The sequence below is a fragment of the Podarcis gaigeae genome (assembly GCF_964106915.1).
Source record: "Podarcis gaigeae genome assembly, chromosome: 10".
NCBI classification, from domain to species: Eukaryota; Metazoa; Chordata; class Lepidosauria; order Squamata; family Lacertidae; genus Podarcis; species Podarcis gaigeae.
Genome location: NC_139686.1, coordinates 50,009,351 through 50,029,351, shown reverse-complemented (window position 1 = coordinate 50,029,351; position 20,001 = coordinate 50,009,351). Strand labels below are relative to the sequence as shown.

General features: G+C 41.4%; 1 long non-coding RNA gene across 1 annotated transcript in view; it reads right to left on the bottom strand.

The window, feature by feature from the left end:
- The window catches only part of LOC310825689, a 77,772-nt gene that overhangs the window by 27,524 nt on the left and 30,247 nt on the right, over positions 1-20,001 (bottom strand). The window contains exon 3 of the long non-coding RNA XR_014555445.1: positions 9,887-10,013. This is a non-coding gene — a long non-coding RNA (uncharacterized lncRNA). The remainder of the gene's footprint in view (positions 1-9,886; positions 10,014-20,001) is intronic.

Below are 20,001 nucleotides of genomic sequence, written 5' to 3'. Positions count from 1 at the left end.
ATTCTAGTTACTTAGTGTTCTTTCTCCAACAATCAAGTTACTTTGTTCTTTTTTCTTTATTTTCAACAGCTTAAAATCAAATGTAGCGAGAGAGAAAAAACTCAGCAAAAGTAGCAACAAACAGATACTTCAAACATTAACAGCTTGTTTGACAGCTGTCAAAATCCTTATGTCTCCAGCCAGTTCTTTCACGAATCACTCCCGGGTCTCGGGGGGTTGCAATTCTTCTAACACAATACTTATATATCCAAATCGTGAAATTAATAACTTTCATTCACAAAAAGAGAGAAAGTAGTCTCTCAACCTTAGTTATCCAATTCTTGCTTTAAATTCACTACAATACTGGGGGGGGGCGGACTTCCTTTTGACACCTCCCCCGGTCGTTCCGAAATTCAAAGGGAAAAAAATAATTCGTTCCAATTTCCGTATTACTCACGGGTTATTTCTTTGCAGTCCAGATTTCAAGGAAGAAAGTCAGCGCTCTCTGGCCATGGCTTGCGGCTTCGCTCCGTAGAAGTAGCGGTCTACTCTCAGCACCGCGCCACTCTCTGTCCCCCGCTCCGAAGCCTTTAAAAAGCCTTCTTCGCGAGTTGGGGGGCGCAAATGGTGCCCACCGAGTCACCCAGTCCACAGGCTTCCGCGCCTGTGGTTTTTAAGGGTCCCCGCGTCACCGGCGCGGCAGGACCCGTCTTCCACGGAGCCGATTCCCTCCGGAGCTCGGAGGGAATCCGCCATTAGCCTTTCGCGCTAACCCGGAAGTCCGGACTAAACAATTTTTTCTGCACTCTTTGACAATGCCAGTCTTGTTTGATAATGTGCGGTTTGTTGAGAAGCATCCACACCCATTCAAAATTTGCCACTGTTGGCCACTTGCGACCAACTGAAGATGCCCAGACACCAGGATGGCATGTCTCCACCATCTGGAGTTGCATGCCTAGGGATCCTTGGATACTGACTGTTTTCGCACACTAACAGCACATCCCGTAGAATTCTATCCATGATATTTTCTCTGCACAATCAGAATGAATTTCAGGAACCAGAAAGTTGTATTCAAAAATGTGACTTTAGGCCCAAACCTATGCATTCCGTTTTGGCAACTGTAACTTTGGTTTAAGGAGCCATTTGACGTCTAGCTTATATATCTGAGTTTCTAGCACTGTCCACACCCACTGATTTCTTGCTACTCGGAAGCTTCGTGTCCACAGAATGGAAGAACTCCAACCTCTAATAAAATGAAGATCCTATTTTCTTTCACCAAGATTATATTCTGTGACAATAATGGGCATAAATGTTGGTTAAACTTGGAGTGAAGCTATAACCTTCACAGGGACTTTTGCTCCAGCTGTGTTCAGGTGCTTCATAATGACTTCAGAAGACTGTGCCGACTCATTTCAGATGATGACTACATAACTATTCATTTACACTTAATGAGTTTATCCCACCAGGTATAGGATGAACTCTAAACAAATACTGCCACTGAATCACATATGTCAATAAATCTGAGCACTAAACTGATTCTGGGTAGCAAAGGTAATGATGAAAAGAGAGGAGAGAAAGCTGTCTCTAATTAATGAAAATGCCCTTTGTATTTTCTAATGGCTCCAACATTAATTTGAAAATGGCTTTCTCTGCAATAATTTACAGACAAGCACTTCATAATGGAGAAACAATTCAAATTGATGTGCACTTGAATGGTGATGATCTGATTAACTTTATTAGATTCTTGTTGATTCTACAGCCCAGATGAAGTGTACCATTTTTCATAGATTTCATACCTTGCGATTTTAAGTTTTTACATTATCAGTCTTCAGGCTTCACTTGCTGCTGAAGGTCTTTGCTCTGGGACATCCTTTGGCTGTGAATGGACAGAACTAAGATCCTGGGGACTGATTTCATTTGTCTCCTTCCATTAATTCCAAAGATATGTTCTTTTCCACCTTGGAGGAGCACTTGATTAAATTTAGCACAAGAATTCACATAGTCATGGTGCTGTGGGCTGTAATTGAAATGCTCGAGAGGCGCAACTCAAAATAAAAACTAAAGCCCACCAGGAGACAGGCACTGTGTTGGTATCCAGTTCCAGAAGCTGCAGTTTGAACCCTGTCAGGCTTGCAGCCTTCAAATAATAATGTTTTGTTCTCGAGAAACAGACAAATCTTTGAGGTACAAGTGAGTCATGAAAGAAAGAAAGTTTAGAAAGCAGAACCTGGGAAACTCTCTATGCCTATGTTTTGAACTGTTCAGAACACTGGTATCCATTTCTGGTAAAAAGGTACAAGGTTTGTCATAGGGCCTGGTACATACAATAAAGTTTACAGACCATATTGCAAAGGGGTAAAACGGGAACACAAATACTGAACAAATCTCTCTCTTGCTTCATATCCATCCTAATTTTAATATACTTTTACAATATCCCCACTAATATCATCATTAATTTCAGTGGAACATTAGTAAAATACCCAATGGATTGTGTGCTAACTTCCTTTTCAGCAGTCTTTTAATAGACTCTATTAGTCCCACTGTAGGGGGAATCATAGGCATATTGAATAAGTCTGTAATCCGAAGCATGCTTATGGGGAGGTAAACACTGCAAAACTCAGTAGGGTTCTCATGGGAATAAAGCAACATTGTACTAAACACAGAGAATCAAGGAAGACCCATGGTTGGGGTTAGGCAATAAGTTCCACTTTGACGGGAATTATTCTAAACTGACATCTCTTTCTCTTGTTAGGCCATGTCTTTGATTGCAAGGATTTCAAAACAGTCAAAAAGATGTGCATCTTCACTCACCATGCCATTAATTTATGGAACTCACTACTACAAGATGTATAATGGCCATCAGTTGATAATTATTTTGGAGGTTAGACAAATTAATAGAGAATGAGACAATCAATGGCTGCCAATCACATTAGCTATATGCAACTTCCCAGTTCAGAGGCACTACGGAAATGAATAACAGAGGCTAGGAAGCGACTACAAGAGAGAACTATTGGTTCCCAGAGGACCTTCTGGTTGACCACAGTGGGACACAGAATGCTGGACCGATGGACCATTAGTCTCATCCAGCAGAGATTTTGTTTTGTATCTTAGATGCATTTCAGCTTTGTATTCTGCATTATTGCATTCTTCCCCAAACCAGCATGGATTTAGGATGGTGTGGGCAGTTTTCCTGCACAGGGGGTGAAAATTAAGAAGATCCATAATTGAGAAGATCAATTAAAAAGGTAAAGGGACCCCTGACCATTAGGTCCAGTTGTGGCCGACTCTGGGGTTGCAGCACTCATCTCGCTTTATTGGCCGAGGGAGCCAGCGTATAGCTTCTGCGTCATGTGGCCAGCATGACTAAGCCACTTCTGGCAAACCAGAGCAGCACACGGAAACGCTGTTTACCTTCCCACTGGAGCAGTACCTATTTATCTACTTGCACTTTGATGTGCTTTCAAACTGCTAGGTTGGCAGGAGCAGGGACCGAGTAACAGGAGCTCACCCCATTGCGGGGATTCAAACCACCAACCTTCTGATCAGCAAGTCCTAGGCTCTGTGGTTTAACCCACAGCGCCACCCACGTCCCGAGAAGATCAATTAGGAGGTGCCAAATTTTTACTCACACAGGGCTGCATAGTATGAAAGATTACCAAAATCCACCCCCTGCTGTTGGCAAATTCTGTATTACAAAGATGTCTGCAAATGTGACAAGAAGGCTGCCAACGTTAACCCCACAAAATGGAAATCCCTTGCAGACAATCACAGTGCCTGGCGACAGTCAGGTTGTGCATCCACAGCAGTGACCAAAGGAGGAATGACTGCTGGGAGGAACGCAGACAGAAGAAATGCCATGGTGCACCTGCAGCAGCAAAGCTGGACACCTTCACCTGCCCTACCTGCCATAAAACATGTCTCTCCTGTATCAGACTCAGCAGGCGCTGTAACCTCCCAATGGTTTGACTTGACCCCAGAAGGCGCACTCCTCCATTCTCTGTTGATACAAACGGATGCCAGCAACAGAACAGACTGATATGGGGGGTGGGCTCTTGCCAGCACATAACTCCACTGCTAAAAAGCTTGTACTGGCTGCTTATATGTGACTAGGTCAGGTTTCATGTAGTAGTTTAGAAGGCCCTAAACAACTTGGGTCCAGGATACCTTAAGTGCTGTCTGACTCATTGTATCCCTGTCTGATCAGTGAGATGCTCAGAGAAGACACCACTAATAGTATCCTGCGGCTCAAATGCATGGATCGTAGACACCAGCAGCTGCATATTCAGTCGCATGGGCCCTATTTTATGGAATTCCCATCCAGTTGAGGTCAGACAGGCCTCTTCCCTGTTGAATTTCCATCACCTGCTGAAGACTCTTTTATATCAGTAGGCATTTTAACTGATTTCACAGTTTTAACTGATTTTTAACTTCATTGCTTTGACTAGTAACTGATTAGAGACTACTGCAATTAAGCAAGATACAGATTGCCAAAATGTTTCTTAGAAAAAGAAAGAAAGCTATCTCAATAGTGTCCTTTCATCACGAGAAGAATTAGGATGCCTATATAAGGCTATACTTCCTTTCAGTATGTCGAGGGCAGAGTTTTCATGGACCTATCCAGGGCTTATTTCCTAACCTCTGCATACCCTCTGAGTTTTCTGTATCTTTTCCAAATGCTGACATATCTCTAATGCTGGACACCGTTAGTCTAATCAGAAGGGTCTTGTTTTCCCCTCGGGTTAAAGCAGCATTACATTTGTGACCCAAGCTGCGAAAACAGGGGAAATGCAAACCCATGACATACTTTAAAATCTATCAGCCACAGGGATCCATGCAAACAAATCTGATTGAAGAATGTCATTAAGTCACTTTCATACTGAACATCTCAGCTCTGCTGGGTTGTTTTTTTGGTTTGTTTTTTTGTTAATTTCAAGCTCATCATCATTGGCACCCTACTTACAACCCCTTTCCTTTGCTATGTATAAACTTAGACATAAACTACTCCTTCTTTGTCTGTCGCCTATGTTCACATATATATTTGGGGGAAATGATCCCCAAATGCACCAAAGCCATTCATATTTTTGCATGGAAATTACTTGAAACCAGTGGACTACCTTCACCTGTAATTTTATAAAATTATTATGCTCTAAGGGCAATCCTTATTCAGATTGGAGCCAAAAGCATATTTTTATGGCAATGTTATGATACACAAAATCTGCCACATTCGGAAAATAAGGAGAACATGATGAAAGTGCTGCCAATCTTAACTAATATACTGTAGTGAAAATGCACCATTACGGTGGAATACATTAAGCCTCCAGGGCTCAGAATAGTAGCAACTAAATTGGTAATGTGTATCTCCCCTTCACCCCTTGGAATTAGAATATCGCCTTAGACTTTATGTGGATTTTGCTCCACATTGTAGGATACATTTTCAGATGTACATTTAAACATTTAGTGTAAACACCAACAACCATAGCTTTTCATACAGGAACACCCGTCAATGAGGTATAATTGGCTTCCATTTCCTTTTTTCAGCCATAGTAAAAAAATAAGAATAATCTGGAATTGCTGATAATTTGTGAAATGCAACTGGGAACTATTCAGTCAGAGAATTATTGCACTGGAACACACAAAATGGCTATCCTGTTCACCCTTCCATTTAAGGCAAGACCATACACTGCAAGAGCCACCTGTGAACTATCACAATACAGCTGCAGAAGTTCATCACACAGTAACTATTGCAGATATTAATATCCAGCAGTTTGAAGCAACTGGATACAGAAGAACTACCTCCTTTTGGAAATAAAACATTGTCCAGACACATTAAAATATTATTCAAACTTTACTTGCAGGACTCTTGAAAACGAAACAAAAGCATCAAACGATGCATCTAAAACATCTCTACAATGTCTTGTGCTGTCCAACACAGGGTCAGAATCTTCTCAGAAATAAATGATAATTCAAAAAATCTACACTATGTCTTTCCACCATTCCAGTCTCTCTTGGAGAGCCATTTACATCCTTTTGTTCTCTGTGGCGTTCAGAGAAAGACTAAAGCCACCACCCTTTCAAGATGACAACTTTGCATTTCAATACCTTTGTCACCTGATCTAAAGTTACAACACTCACATGTTAGCTAGCAGAAAACAACAGTTAGTTATCGACTCAGCAAGAGCTCAGAGAGAGCTCTTCTTGCTGCACTTAAGCTTCAGTGGAATCTCTTCACATTAAACCTTTTCATCAATGCACAGACATTCCCATTTCAGTGTCAAATTAACCAATTATGCTTAACTACAGCTGTGAATGATTCTGAACTAGTCTTAAATTGCAATGGAACAGATATGTATCCGAGATTTCGGGTCAGGATACCCTGGGGCATGAGGATCTGGTGGTGGTGGCCAGGGTGGGTGGGCATTAGGCTCCTAATGCACTTCTCGTGGGCTGTCTACTCAACCAACACACATATTGCAAACAGTTCATCTTTACTTGCAAACCTGGCTATACTGGCATGAGTGGCCAGCATTTAGGTAATGAGCATTTTGAAGATTACATGCCAGAAAAAAGGTATGTCCTTCAATGAATTGTGTGTGTGTGTGTGTGTGTGAGAGAGAGAGAGAGAGAGAGAGAGAGAGAGAGAGAGAGTGCATTATTGTGATCAGATGTTAGCATTCAAACGTGTCATTGTATACAACTGAGCTAAATCACGGGTGCTAAATGGGCATCAAAACCACACACCATCTATGGAGAGTGGTTTGGGGAAAGATGCTTTAAAGGTGAACAAAAGAAAGGTGATTGTCCTTATTGACAAAGGTGGAGGCATGTGTTTGATTCTAATTGTGTATATTGCAGTATTCAAGAGGGCACTCAAGACTCAGGGGTCTGAATAGCCAATTAATAGGAATACAGCATCATTTTGAGCCCTAGGCAGGCATCTGAATGAACAAATTTTGACTTAAAGTGGGGAGGCGGGTTGGGCACCAGCCCTGCTCCCCATGTCCAGCTCCTCTTACGACACTTGTGTGTGGAGCGCAAAGGTCTGAAGTGAAATTCCTACTATATTCTGCTACAACGTGAACAGAAGCCTTTCTGTGACTGGTCCCCAGTTGTAAGCACATGCACAAACTTGCTTCCAGCACATACGTTGAACCCAACTCCTATATATTGACTTGGGAGATGGAGGAGACCATGCATTTGTGAATTCAAGGCTTCCCACACAAGCATGGAGGGATCCATTTTCCATGTCAAACACCAGGAGTCCATAGGAACTACAAAAGCATTCTGTTCTTATTTGCTAGAACTCCCATCAGGCCTGACAGCATGACCAATGGTCAGGGATGATGGGAGTTGTAGCACACAACATCCAACAGGCACCACCTCTGCATCCCCTATTCTAGATTCTTTCTGGGCAAAATGGAGACTTCTGAGCCAAGGTGATCATACAGAGAGCCAACATTCAGGTAAACAGGTGCCTATGTTCTATGGCAGGTACTATTTCCCCATTGCTTTATTTATTTACTGCCTTTAGATCTCCCCTTTTTCCTTCAAGGAGGTCAAGCTAGCATACATGTTCCTTGCCGTCCTCATTTAATCCTCATGTGAGGTAAGCTTGGCTGGTCTCCCAGGCTTACACCCCACCAGTCCCAGTGAGCACCAGTCATCCCTGGTTAGCACTTATTCAGCCTTCAGAAAGTTTAATTTTAAGAGGGATACATGCAGGACATAGAAAGGCTGTAACATCCAACTATAAGCCAGGGCTGTTTAGTCACTGCCCTCTATTATAATGAATGCAAGTGTCTCCCGTTGTTTTCTTCCAGAAGGCAATACATGAAAGCACTTGGATGAGTGAAATTTCTTTTTTTCACTTATACAGAAGACAGGCTTTTAAAGGCAGGAAATATTCACTGATGCAAATGGAGCTGGGGGGAATGCATTAGAATGCACAACAAAGTACAAATTGGTATTTATGACAATTTATACGTATTTCAGTAAAAATTAATCAAGACAACTCTGTGATTATAGTTTCCATGCTCTTAAATGGAACATGAAATGGAAATAACATATGCATTAAAATTCATTTCTAAGTGCTATATGGAAATTTATGCATGATGTGGGGAAACTTCTTCCTGGTATGATTGACTTTTTCTTGTAATGGAAAATAAAAACTGTTGTATTCCAATGTAGAAAAGGAACATGACAGTAAAATGAAACCTGCTAATCTGCATCAGACCATAACAAACATTTTAACATCTGCCAAACATAGTAAATATATCATCCACGTGAGATGCTGAAATGTGCAAGGAAGCATTTGGGGATAAAAATAAGAATGCAAATGATTTTTTAAAAAAACAATATGGTAACAATCACATTAATCCAAACTTCAGAGCAAACATCTAATGCTTTATGAAAGGGATTTCAGCTCATAAGAGGTTTAACTTGATTGTTCAAAAAAAGCAAAAAACGACAGGCAGACAGGCAGGAAAGGAAAAGGGTTGCATTTCAAGACTTGGAAATCTGTTACTGAGGCTTTTAAAGATGTACACTCTGGCTTCTCTAGCTATAATATTAGCAGCAACAATAGTCTAAGACTGAATTTCTTCTACCTTGAACCTAAGACTTGATCTGTTAGCAAATGGTAGGGTCTATTGGTTGCTGTGTCAATACCACAAAATGCAAAATTTCCACTTAATTAGAATATTATAGCAACTCTATGCACCATGGCTGGGGAATCTGTTCCCCTCCAGAAGCTGTTGGACTGTAACTCCCATCATCCCTGACCATTGGCAATGCTAGCTAGGGCTGCTGGGAATTGGAGCCAGACATCATCTCAATGACCACCTCTCCCCTTTGATCCTGCAGGCAATTGAACCCTCTTGTGGAGGGGATGTACTGCTGGCATCCTCTCCAACATAGCATGCCCTGCTAGCTCTATCTTTTGACCTTTTGGCATAAGCCCAAAGGTATGAAAAGGGTGGCACACATGTGTAGTGTCAGGGAACTGCCATCAGAGCCAGAGGCGGAGGCAAGGCTCCCAAGCGATGCTGGAGAAGGGCCCAGCAGGGAGAGAAGCAGCTCATCGGCTGGGGAAGGAAATCAGCGTAACACCAGGGATAAAGGGGGGCAGATGGGGGAATCAGCGAGGGGGCTCCAGGACTCCTCGCCGGAGACCAGCGGGGAGAGCACGGGTCCTCTGCTGCCCACACCCACCCTGCGCAGAAGACTTCCGCGCAGGGAGAGTAGGCGGAGACTTGGCGTCAAAGAACTTCTTTGCTGGAAGAGGTTCAAGAAACGCCCACTGACGGATTCTCCTAGCGACTGAACAGCCACGAAGTGAAGGGCTGTCCAGATAGAAAAGGTTTATCCAGGCAACCTAGCCAGGAGTGGCGGCAACTTACGCACAAGCAACCCCTATAACCATTACATGTAGTAAAACTGCAAGTCATAGGCACCCATTTCTAGACTTTTAGTTTGGCATATAAAGATCAGGCCAGCCTTTCTCTATGCAGGCATGGTATGTTCAGAAACTGCTGAAGGCTTTGAAACCAGTGACCCCTCAGAGCCAGTTTTCACATGCATGCTCATTGCTTGTTGAATGACTTCCGAGATGTAAATGAAGCAACAGATTAATTGCTGCAAACAGAACCCCCTCAGCATCTAATGTCAATGCTCTTCTCTGGCAATGCACCTTACAGCGGCAATAGATGAGTTCCTGAGAGTCAGCATGTGGGAAGGCATTTTAAATGGCTTATTCCCACTGATACCAAAGAGATGAAATCAGTTTTACATGCGAGTGCTCTAATCTAAGAACTTTGCTTTAGATCTGAAGATAAGTGAATGGCTCTCAGCTTCAGAGAGAAGAGGACAGGTTGGGAATACAGGAGGCAAATCACATTGGTTTGGGTCTTACCTTAAATGAGCGGATGGAAGTTCAGGGGTGGAAAGTTTCCCATCCCTTTCTCATCTCTGCTACTGCCTGAACCAAAAAAGCATCTCTGGAGATAGCCCCTTGTGAACAATGTTCATGGCAGGTATCCCTGGGGAGATGAAGATAATTCAGAATCAGAGGGAGCCACCTGATTTTGTGCAAAGAAAGTTCCCAATGCAACTGATGTTTAAGGGGGGGGGACAAGAAAGAAAGAAAACCCCAAATGTAATATAATTCAGAGCAGCCGTATTTGCAGGAATGGAAGTATAAAGATTCTTTTCAAACAACTGAATGCTGTAATTGTTGACTATCTTTAATTAATATGGAGAAAGGCAATATAGCACCAGGGCTTTGGGAAGCTGTTCTGCAATTGTCACAATTGATCTTTACTTAATGGTTCCACCTGAGGATTATCTATCTTTCTCCCCCTCCTGATAGTTTCCTCCCAGCTTATAAATCTCATCCAGTTATCAGTAACAGCCCCTAATTTCCTTTATAGAGGGTTTCAGTTATTCATCTGGCTCTGTTTTTCTTTTCAGTCAAATGTATTCCATTTTGGATTGGATTGCTTTTAAAATCCCTTTTGTAAGTAATAAAATGATTAAACTGTAAAACTATACCACATCTAGTTTCAAGAATTATTATTATTTTAAATGATAAAAAATGAATTAAAGTAACAGTTGAATTTTGCCTGAGGCACTGGACTGAGTATTCAATGAATTAACAACACAATTCTATACACTGTGTAACCCCATTAACTTCAATGGAGTGCACTGTGTGCAAAGCAGGGTGAGGAACCCGAGGTTTTGCAGATGTTGGACCCCAATTCTCATCAGTCAATGGCCAGGGGCGATGGCAGAACCACTGAAACCCATGTAGTGGAGAACCACTGTAAACTACATTTTTTGCATCATAAATCATACTTTGTGAGTGAAAGCCATGTTCAAATAAATAACTATGATACAATGATATGTGGAAATATTATCAAGGCCATTAAAAAAAAACTTTACTCCAGAGAACTCAAGAAACCAGGAAATTTCTTTTAATGCAGTATTTTAAAGGTTCAAATATCAGATACCTCATTTATATCAAGAATCACTGGGAGTAAGCCATCCTTTATTGACTTCCTGGCAGGATGTAGACTACCATTTGCTAAGTGGTAATTTAAATTTACCATATGTGAGGACAACTCCTTGGTAAGCCAATTGTATAAGCCAATAAACAGCCAACTATCTCAGGGTGCTGTCTTTCATCCTAGTGGTCAAGAGAATATTGCCCCGTGTTGTGTGCAGGTAAGATGATAGTCTATTTCCAACTTCTGACCTTCTATGGCAATTGTCCAAGAGACCCCGTATAAAATCTACACAGGAATGTGACATTCAGCAGTGCAGAAAATGTGCCTTTTCATACTGCATGCTTTATTTCACTCTTAGCACTTTTAATTTTTTTTAAGACTTTATACTTCGGAAAGCATAACAATTTGGAATTGTTTCAAAGCTCCTCTGATGTCCATGAGATTGTTCCAGCACTTCTCCAGAATCAATGGTTTGGGCATGGTGACCTCAGAGATGCAAGTGTACCTGCCAAGTGGTGGCAAGATATAAAGCCCTCAGCCAAGTCCCCATCTGGTACAGAGCCTACACATTGCCACAGCTGCATCCCAGACTCCAGTTCATGTGGCAATGATTCCAGGTATGTCAGAAGGAGATTTACAAGTCTGTCTCAGCTGGAAGCCAATATGTGCAGAATTTCACATTGCTATTTGTTGCTCTCTATTCCACCACCTCCTCCTGCTTTGTCTTGTCTTTTCTAGTTTAAATATTGTATTGCAGGAGAAGCACTGAGTGAGGCAGCCCAGTTCATACACCAATTTGCTAAACAAACAAACAATAAATGAATAAATAAAAATACTTTTTTTTACAAATCTTGGCCTTTCATGGTCCAGCAACACCAGGGGTTCTACTGGCAATGATTAAGAATAATCCTGCTCACTCTTAAATCTTCAATTTGCAATTCACATAGCTCTGTTCCCCAATTTTGCATTTATTACATTTCTACACAACAACAACAACAGCAACAACAAACAAATAAAGGTAGCTCACATCATTTTTTGGCATGCAAAAGCAAAGGAATAGATGGAAGTGTGGTGCGAAAAATAGTTATATAACCAAATGCCTGGATAGGTAGTCCTCGTTTTTGTGATTTTTATTTACTATTGAAAATCATATAGGCGCCACATAGTCTCCAGACACACACACACACAGAGAGAAAGTTAGTTATATTTATTGATTTGGGGTTTTCTTTTCCCCCTAGGCTTCCCTATATGCAGTACATAAATTCAAAATGTTCTAAGCTTAAAATACTGCAGTTTTGTGTGGTTCCTTGACCAGGATAGTGATGTAGAATAGAATGTCCTTATTTTCATCTGAGGAATGTTGGAGGGTATGCAATACAGTGTTTTCTATTTGGAATACTTATACTGTACTAAGTCAGACCACTGGTCAAGCCAGCTAGTTTTGTCTACACTGGTCGACAGCAGGTCTCTGGGGTTTTGCACAGGAGGCATTCCCAGCCCTATCTGAGGAGATGGTCTTTTGCATACAATGCTCTATCTACCACTGAGCTATTCTGCCAGCAGCTGAGGAGTATCCATAGGCAGAGTCTGGTTAAGGTAAAGGTAAAGGGACCCCTGACCATTAGGTCGAGTCATGGCTGACTCTGGGGTTGCGGTGCTCATCTCGCTTTATTGGCCGAGGGAGCTGGTGTCATGTGGCCAGCATGACTGAGCCGCTTCTGGCGAACCAGAGCAGTGCACGGAAACGCCGTTTACCTTCCCGCCGGAGTATTTATCTACTTGCACTTTGATGTGCTTTTGAACTGCTAGGTGGGCAGGAGCAGGGACCAAGCAACAGGAGCTCACCTTCTGATCAGCAAACCCTAGGCTCTGTGGTTTAGACCACAGCACCACCCGAGTCCCAGAGTCTGGTTAGTCTGGTTAGTCAGCCTTATATATTTATTCCGAGTCCAAATTTATAGTTTGCGCTTCTTTGTGAAGGTCTTGCAGCTGTAGACTAGGCTTGACCATTAATCCTATATCATCTGCATGGCTTAAATTACAAACCACTGACTTCTATTAACTTCAGCATTCATTGACTCTAATGCCTTTGTCATTACTGCTTCTAAGGAGAGATGGGTCAGGTGCCAAATTACATCCATTTCTCACTCTCACTGTGGTTTTAAGCAAAGGTGTCAGTTTCCCATTCACTGCTAATTGATTTACTGTAAACATCCTCTGTTAGTTAATAAATTACATTGGTGTGCTATACATTACTAAGTCTTCCCACAGCACATTTCTTCCAAGGCCTCCCTTGAAAGCCCCCTTAAGGGAATCACAACAAGAGTACCAGAGATCTATTTTTTTTCCACTGGGACTTTCCAGTTCAGCCATTGCATTTCCACATCCTATTAACTAGATCCTATCTTAAATATATACTGCTGATATTTTCCACCCTCCATATCCCTTTGTTGTTGTTATTGTTGACCCCATGGACTAGAGTGCACCAGGCACTCCTGTCTTCCACTGCAGTTTGGTCAGACTCATGCTAGTAGCTTCGAGAACACCGTCCAACCATCTCGTCCTCTGTCGTGCCCTTCTCCTTGTGCCCTCCATCTTTCCCAACATCAGGGTCTTTTCCAGGGAGTCTTCTCTTCTCATGAGGTGGCCAAAGTATTGGAGTCTCAGCTTCACGATCTGTCCTTCCAGTGAGCACTCAGGGCTGATTTCCTTCAGAATGGGGACTTCCAGGTTAGCGCGATCGGGTAATGGCGGATTCCCTCCGAGCTCTACTGAAGACGGGTCTTGCCGCTGCGGCGACGCGGGGACCCTCAGAAACCGCAGGCGCTGAAGCCTGCGGACTTGGTGACTCGGCGGGCACCTTAAGCGCCCCCCCGACCCACGAAGAGCCTTTTTAAAGGCTTTGGAGAGGGTACGGAGAGTGGCGTGGTGCTGTGAGTAAACCGCTACTTCAGTGGAGTGAAGCCGCGAGCCATGGCCGAAGAGCGCTGACTTTTTTCCTTGAACATTTGGACTCAAAAAGAAATAACCCGTGAGTAGTACGGAATTTGGACTTGAAAATTTCTTTTTCTTTGAATTTGGTACGATCGGGGGAGTGTTAAAAAGGAAGTCCGCACCCCCCTTTTTGCAGACACTTAAAGCAAGAACCGGATAACTAAGGTGGAGAGACTACCTTTCTCTGTGTGAGATAAAAGTTATTAATTCCACAATTGACATTAGAAGTTTTGAGATGGAGGTTAAGAACTGAATTTCAGAAGTTGATGTGTAACCCCCCCCCCCAGACCCGGGAGCGATCCGCGAGTGAGTAAGCCTGTTGAGGAGACAGAAGGAGTTTGACAGCTGTCAAACGAGCTGTCAAACGAACTGTTTAAGCTAGAAAAATCTGTTACCTATTTTGCAGACCAGATGGGTTACATTTGATTTAAAGTTGTTGGAAACAATGAAGAAATAAGTAATAGTAATTGATTGCTGGAGAAGGATTACTAAGTAACAAGAATCCCTCTAGGGAGGATTCTGAGGCACTACAATGGCTGCAGATGGAAAATTACAGGCCGAGTTGGAAAAAATGTTCTTTCTTGTGGGAAAACTTCAAGACCAGAGCACAGCTATGACTACAATGATTGTGACCTTGAATTCTAAAGTAAGCAATCCTGTTGCCTGTGTTAAGGACTTGACAAAAGAAAACTCTGCAGCTGAACCAGAAGACGTGACAAAAGAAAACTCTGCAGCTGAACCAGAAGAGATATTTTCAGAGTCAGAGGAGAGGGAAGGAGGAGCGGAGATATCTCAGGAGGAAAAGGCCAACCAAAAACCTACAAATGGGGAATACAAAGAAAATAAGATATGGATAATGAGAATCTGGTTGAAAAGCAAGGATGAAGAAGAGAGAGATCCCCTTATGGGGGGATTGAAAGAACTATGGATTACAAATTTGTGCAAGATGAAAGAGGGAGCCCTTGGGACATTCAGATTATTTGGACTTAAAAGAAGTAAGAAACAGGATCGGGGCTCCGCTTTCGAATATGGAGGGCTGGTTGGAAGAAACACTGATCTTATTGGGATAGAGCTCCTTCGAGACTTGGTGGCCAACATAAAAGATTACCAACAAAACCGACGAAGAGGGACTGATAGAGATTTGAAGGCCTCGGACGTGAGAAATCCAGGCTAAGAACTGATATTACGGACACCTCTTTGGGGGATCGAAACCTGGAAAGAGGGGGGGTGAGAGTTTTCTTATAAGGTTATGATTTTTATGTCTAGTTATTATGTTTAGTAACTAATATGATAATTGAGAAATTGTTGGAAGGGAATTTAGGTCGACCTTTGGAAAGGATGTAATGATTATAATGGATCTGTATAAGTTAAAATTGGATAATTAAGAAAAACTAAGTTTTTTTATAAAATGATACTAATATTGTAAAGAAAGGAGATAAGAACTTGCTGAACTAACTATTGGAACTAGGATGCATGAAGGGGGGATGCGGGGAAGTCAGAGAATGTGGTTATGAAAGTAAGAATTTGAAATTGTACATGTTTGTCTGTGTCTTTGTGTGTTTGTTATGTCTATATAAAATGTGAAAATTCAATAAAAATTTATTAAAAAAAAAAAAGATTTCCTTCAGAATGGATAGGTTTGATCTTCTTGCAGTCCATGGGACTCTCAAGAGTCTCCTCCAGCACTATAATTCAAAAGCATCAATTCTTCAGCAATCAGCCTTCTTTATGGTCCAGCTCTCACTTCCATACATCACTACTGGGAAAACCATGGCTTTAACTATACAGACCTTTGTCGGCAAGGTGATGTCTCTGCTTTTTAAGGTGCTATTTACATTTGTCATCACTTTTCTCCCAAGAAGCAGGTGTCTTTTAATTTTGTGACTGCATATTCCCTGCAGTCCAACAACTCCACTGATTCCCTTTCTTTGATGTCTGTTACATTTTAGGATAACTGAAGATACTTTTTGTTGTGTCTGTTTGTGCATCTTCTTAGCCCATCAAATTTCCTAGTCTAGCTCTACTTCATTGGTTTTAGGGCTGGGGAAGTAGAAAAACTCAGAGGCCAGTTATGGCAATCCATGCTTTGTTTTACTAGGCAGCTGCTTTGAGCATCAACCAAGGTTTTAGGCTGGAATGCTGCAATTCTCTGCCAGGAGCATCAATGGAGGCCTGATCTATCTGGACTCATTGGAAGAATGTGCCCCTGTGATGAAGGATGCAAATAATCTTTTTGTCAGGATGTGTTTTATTGTAAATATTAATGTGGAGTTAGGAAAGTTTCTATGCTTCTACTTCTCAAGCATTTACTGTACTTGGTAAATGGATGGGTGTTATAATTGCATATGAAGGGAGAGGAAGAATATATTATTAGAAAGGTAGCCCTTTTCGGCATTGTTTGGTAATCGGAAGAGCTCAGATGGTTTTAGTGGTTTATTGTTTGTAACACACATATATGGTTCATGATAAATGTAACCCTCCATGTTATTTCAGAGCTAACTAAATTATACTTGTCCTGTGCTTGCTACAAACCCAAATGTGTCTTATTAAATGTGCTTAATAAAATATTGCTTATTGTTTATCTCAATATATTTTAATAAGTCCTTGGATTTTGGAAATTTGTAATTATTGGTGCCTTAGTCATTGCACTTCAAGCTGATTTCTGACTTCATTATGCATGCTTTCCTTTGGTGTCATATTCTTTGATTCTAAGTTACATTTGTTGGGCTCTTTTATTGCAGTTGCATGGCGCTAATGTACTCAGATAAGAGCATGGGTGGGAGTGTTTCGCTTTGATCACACATTCCTGTTATCCTTCTTGATTATCTCCATTTACATATTGTTTGATTCACTGGGATTGCGATCTGTCATTTGGTTTGGTTGCCTTCTTGCCATCCTACCTGGGTTCCAGCTTTCCTTCCCCCACCCCACTTTGTTCTGAAGAGTCTTGAATGCTTAGCAAGTGGTTCATTAAAAACTCAAATATGTGTGTTTTCTCCCATCATGGTAGTTTTTAATTATCATTTGATATTCTGAGCTTGTTGTTTTTTCCTTGTTCATTATTGATGTATATTATGTTTTTAACTTTTTTACCCTGAAGGTAAGTTGCCTAGAAGCTATCAGGTGACTGACAAACAAACAAACAAGCAAACAAACAAACAGGGTTTCTCCTTAATATTGGCAGTGTAGAATTTTTGACAGACAAACACCACAAGCAGAATTAGTATGCTTTGTTTTTTTTAACATGCTTATTTTATCTGAGCTATGTTTATTTTGGTTCTGTGTTCCTCTAGGAAATGCTAAAATGGCCACACCCTTGACTGCTGTAATTTTCATTTTTACAACCTATGTGAACATTTTAGAAATGCCACATGCTCAATAATCTGAAAAGGGGTCCCATCAAAATCTGTTCAGAAATAGCCCATGTCACACAGGCCGGCATCCTGTTATGCAGAAACATAACAATGTCCTTTCTCTTGAAACTGATGTAGCAATGATAGCACTGCCTGCTCTATGTGGAGCCAAAAACGCCCTCCCCCAGCTTGTGGCATCATCACAGCATCTTCATCCCTATTTGGAAAAAAATGCCTTCCAGGTATTAGGCCCTAAGGGATCAGCTCCTGGGACAAAAACCATTCCCCTTTTTCAAGTTAAAATGAACTTGTTAGCAGAGTCATTTGAATAATGCAGATGGAGGCCAGAGAGATAGGAAACCGATAATACTTTATTGGGCGAAACTGATCAGGAACATAATATGAGGGGGGAAATGAACATAGATGTTTTGCATCCCTGCTATTATGTTTCCAACACTTGTCCCATCCTTTGCTGACAGGAGAAAACTTTGGCACCTCTGACAGACATTTCTGATTTGGACTGTGCTACTCCAGAAAAGTATGACCTGTTGTTTCGGCTTTATAAAATGCTCTAAACAAGCCATTGATTCATTTGAAAAGTAGATAAATAGGTACCGCTCCGGCGGGAAGGTAAACGGTGTTTCCGTGTGCTGCTCTGGTTCGCCAAAAGCAGCTTAGTCATGCTGGCCACATGACCTGGAAGCTGCACGCCGGCTCCCTCGGCCAGTAAAGCCAGATAAGCGCCGCAACCCCAGAGCCGTCCGCGACTGGATCTAATGGTCAGGGGTCCCTTTACCTTTACTGACTTTTAATCAAGCCTTGAAAAGTCTATATGCATTTCAGACATAAAACATGAAAACATTCAGATGTGACTAAGCAAGACGATGTATACCTACTCTTTTGGACATGTGTTGAATCACTGACTAGAACAAACCCAGTTGGTGTCTGGCTTCAGCAAATCACAATGTACTCAGCAAGGCTTCTAAGGCACCTTGCCAAATCCCTAATCCTGTTGTGGCAGCCATTTTATCCACTGCAATTGTATAAATTGTTGACCACTTTTCTATATTAGCCAAGATCATGGATACCCAGTGTGATGCTACTGAACTCCCATAAATCCTGACCACTGACCATGCTGCTTGTGGCTGATATTGGCTAAGAATGTCTGGCAATTAAAACAGGCAAACATGCTAATACAGAGCCACATGTGGGAATTAAAAACTGCATAAAACCAACTCCCTTGGAATTTAAAAGCCAGTAAATAAACATGATAAATGATCATCACAGGACAGGAAAGTAATAGCAAAGCTACCAAAAGGATAGTAATATGTAGTAGTGAATTGAAGAAGCACAGAATGGGATATGTGCATACTCTGAAGAAATGTCAAAATGGAAGAGATACAATTTTGAGGAGCAAGTGAGATTAGCAAGAAATCAATGACATCTTATTCATCCAGCCATCACATCATAACTGGATGGGGCAGATAAAGAAATACAAATGGGGATGTATGATGATAGTCATCTCCATATAAATCAGACATCTAGAAAATCATATCTGTCCCCCTCAAAACTGCCTTTGCAGATATCACAAAAGAATTAGCTGGGACTAGCATTTTGCCACTTACTGCATATATTTTTAAATGTACTTGAGACACCAGCCTTCAATGTAAGGTTCACAGTGCAATGTATTTTGTGTAAGGCAGTCCTTTGATCCATTTTTGTCTGTAGACTTGTGAAATCAGAAAGAAAGAAACTTTTTTTTTTTTTAGAACGCACACAGAAGCTTTCAACTTCTCTCACATTAACATATTTCTCCTTGCTAGGTGAGTTATCTTGAAGTATCCTTGGACAGGTTCAAGTTATCTTGAAGTTCCCATATGCATTTACTGTTATTAATATTGCACCATGCATGGAAACTGACTCCTTTTGGAACTGAAGTATTGTCCAGACCCATAAAAATATTATTCAATTTTTTTACTGGCTGAACTAACTTTCTCACAGAATTAAAACAGCTAATGTGCATCAAAAATACCCATACTATGTCTTGTGCTGTCCAGCACAGGCTCAGCATCTTAGAAAATATGAAATAATCCAAACAGACCTATAAGCAAAGCTTTCTCTCCAAAGCCTGCATTCCAGCATTCATTGCTTTTCTCTCCCTTCAGGAGAGCTTCATTTACATCTTCAATCCATGAAGTTTGGGAGACAAAGACTCAAAGGCAACTCCCTTCAAAATGGATACTTGCAACCCAATAACTTCATCATCTAACTCACGTTAGCTACCGGAGAACAACAATCAGTAAATTAATCATTATCTCAGCAAGAGCTCAGAGTGCTCTCCTTTGCTTTAATATAGCCCCATGGAAAAGCTCCATGTTAAACCTTTTCACCAATACATATTTAGGCATTCACATTTTAAACCTTCATTAATTAATACACATACATTTTCATTTCTGTGTGAATTAAATCAATTATGCTTTACATTTACCTCAGTACATCAAGCTACATTCTCTGCTCTGCCTTTGTGTCATCTCAGCTTTAAGTGTCTTACTCTCTATTTTGTATTTCAACTCAGCTGAAGCCAAGCAGGTGACGCAAATATCCTGTGATTGTGGTCACAGGTTGAGAAAGGAAGAAAGGCCTGAAACTGACAGTGAAGAGAAGTATTATGTGAA